Genomic DNA, 3,225 nt, shown 5'->3' with positions numbered 1-3,225 from the left:
CACCCTTGTATCCCAGTTCCTCTGGTGATGTGAATTATAGGCTGGTGATCTTTGATCCAGGTCTAAAATCCATATATGAGTGAGTACATACTGTGTTCCTCTTTTTGTGACTGAGTTACCTCATTCAGGATGGTTTCTTCAAGTGCCATCCACTTGCCTACGAATTTCAAGATTCCATTAGTTTTTTCTGCAGATTAGTATTCCATTGTGTAGATGTGCCACATCTTCATTAACCATTCTTCAATTGAGGGCATCTAGGTTGCTTGCTATTACAAAGAGTCCTGCTATGAACATAGTTGAACAGATATCTTTGTTTCATGGATGTGAATCCTTTGGGTATATGCCTAAGAGTGGGGTTGCTAGGTCCTGTGGTACACTAATTCCCATTTTCCTGAGGAACCGCCATACTGATCTCCCAAAATGGTTGTATGAGTTTGCACTCCCACCAGCAGTGGAGGAGTGTTCTCCTTTCTCCACATCCCCCTCCAACATGAGTCATCATTGGTGTTTCCCAAATTTTAGCCATTCTGGCAGGAGTAAGATGGTATCTTAAAGTTGTTTTGATTCTGCATTTCCCTGATAGTTATGGATGTGGATAATTTCTTAAGTGTCTTTCAGCCTTTTTGATTTCCTCCCTATTGAGAATTTTTTTCTTCAGTTCTCGTGACCCGATTTTTTAATAGGTTATTTGGTGTTTGGTTGACTAGCTTCTTTTAGTTCTTTGTATATTTTGGAGTTCAGCCCTTTGTCAGATTTAGGATTGATGAAAATCTTTTTCCATTCTGTGGGCTGTCATTTGGTCTTGTGTACTGTGTCCTTTGCCTTACAGAAGCTTCTAAGTTTGAAGAGGTCCTATTTATTAATTGTTTCTCTCAGTGTCTGTGCCTCTGGAGTTATGTTCATGAAGCGGTGTTCTATACCATAAGATGGAACCAGAGTCCAGTGATTGTCAAGGAAGTAATACTTAGATAATTAATGGTGATTTATATGTGACACCTACAAGATAGCACAAAACTGAAGCGAAAATTGAGTTTTTGATCATAGATTTGAACAAAATTGAATGAATAATGAGATAATTACTCAAATTCACCCCTAGAGAGCTAAAAAATGCTATCACCATTCACTAAAATAAATACATAACTAAATAATGAAATCACCAAAAGGGACAATTACCACAAAAAAGGTGGATCAAGACTCCACTCTTCCTGGAGAGGAAAAGGCAGATTTGAATAATGAAATAATCAGATAAGTTAGATCGTCTGTCACACCTGAGTCACACAAGGTGGTACCAAACTTCAGGGTTTACAGATTATATGAGGAAACGATTTAATAATTACATATTTAAAGGTGTAAGTCGTTGAACTTTTTTGTCTCATCAATTCCTGGCAGGCGTGCCGGACATGATAGAGTATGCTGTCTTCATTGATTTTTAAAATTCCCCATAAGTCAATAAAGAGATAATTGTACTGTCTTCCCTGATGAACTCTGTTGGCCTGACATCTTCACCAGCTCCTGAATCTCTGTTGTGGTGCGGCAGTACCTGAGATGATGGGCTCACACCTGGCACAGCAGCATCCCTGGTATTCTGGGTCCTGCATAGGTCATCCAGAAACTGCTGTGTCCATGTCTACAACCTTCCTATCCTTGTCCCTGATAGAAATTTGCACCCCAAACAGAATCAATGATGTCATTGTCCATCGATTAAATGAATTAAATAATTAAATAAGACAGTAATAGATAACTGTCACCATAAAGAGGTGATGAGCTTTAACTAGAAGTAAAGACTGGCCAGACTCCAGTCATGAAAATGTCATCTTCATCAATTCAAACAATCAGTCATAAAATATAATGATATTGCATTATAACTCCCGAAGAGGGAGCTTTACAGGACTCTTCATGGAATAGAGGATTATTGGTTTACATAAATATACAAATCTTTACATTATCTTGGGTATTAATAGTATTTGTCAATTTAAATATATTAATTATGTAATTAGATGATCTGCCAGACTTGACCCCACTAGGTGGCAACAATCTCCATGTGTCATGGATGATATAATCATTGTTTTATATAACTAAACCATCAAACAGTGAGTTGATGTAACATCATTAACATTCCTAAGGTGGCTCCAAACCATTCTCAGGAACAACGCTGCCTCAAAAGAGATGGACTGCAATCCAATCATCCCCTAAATCTACTCTAACAAATGGATTATCACTTTCCTAAAAGGAAGTTGACAATGGAAAACTCACCTTTTGATGAGTAATTGTGGGTCTTATTATCATTTAAACCATTATATTACTTCTTAGGAGAGAGAGAGACCATTCATAAACAGAAGTCTTTGAACTCTTTCGCCACGGACTATGTTCTCTCATATTAGGTAATCTTGAATTGGGTAACCAGTAAAAGCTGTCAGCAAACTTCCAGTGATATGGCTATGACTTACTGAGGCGAATTACATGATGTCATTAAAAATTTTAGGGGATAGTGTTGTTGGGAGATTGTAGTATGCCATGATAACACTTTATCGAAACTGCTCTCTGGTCCTTGGCCCATGATACCAGGATATAGAATGCAATCAGGGTTTCCAGGCAATATTTATGATCCAACATTATGTCACATTCTAGAGCACCTTCTACATGCTAAAATTAGCATACCCACCCATCGACTAACCTTAACCTCACTGATTACTGATTTTCTCACAAAAACAAAAACAAAGCAGGGCCCTGTTTTTTTTTTTTTTTTTTTTTTTTTTTTTGAATTACACATATTCCCGAGTCTCTTAAGCTACAACATGCCTATAGTAATATAAGCATAAAAACAAAAGCATCATTATGCCATTCTAGTACATTGATGAGTATTTCCACCTATTTTTTTATGCTTCAATATTCTCATTTCCAGAATGGAAACACAGCTTGATCCCATGGTTTCTCAGTTGTTTAGATTTGCATTTGGCTGATGACTAAGGATTGTGAGCACTGTCTTATTATTCTTTCAGTCATTTTGGATTCCTCAATTGATAGTTCTCTATTTAGTCCTGTACCCTACTTTCTAATATGGTTATTTAGAGTTATTTATTTCTGTTGGCGTGCCATGTTATCAGTACACCCTAGTTCTTTAGATAAGATTCTCTGATCATGAGATTATCAAATGATTCAGTTTTTAAAATCGGTGTTGACAGTGTCCTTCATGGGTCACTTCTGTTGCAACCTCTCAGAAAATTA

The sequence above is a fragment of the Phodopus roborovskii genome, unplaced genomic scaffold (genome assembly GCF_943737965.1).
Source record: "Phodopus roborovskii unplaced genomic scaffold, PHOROB, whole genome shotgun sequence".
In the NCBI taxonomy this organism is placed as follows: domain Eukaryota; kingdom Metazoa; phylum Chordata; class Mammalia; order Rodentia; family Cricetidae; genus Phodopus; species Phodopus roborovskii.
Note: the sequence above shows the minus strand (reverse complement) of the source record.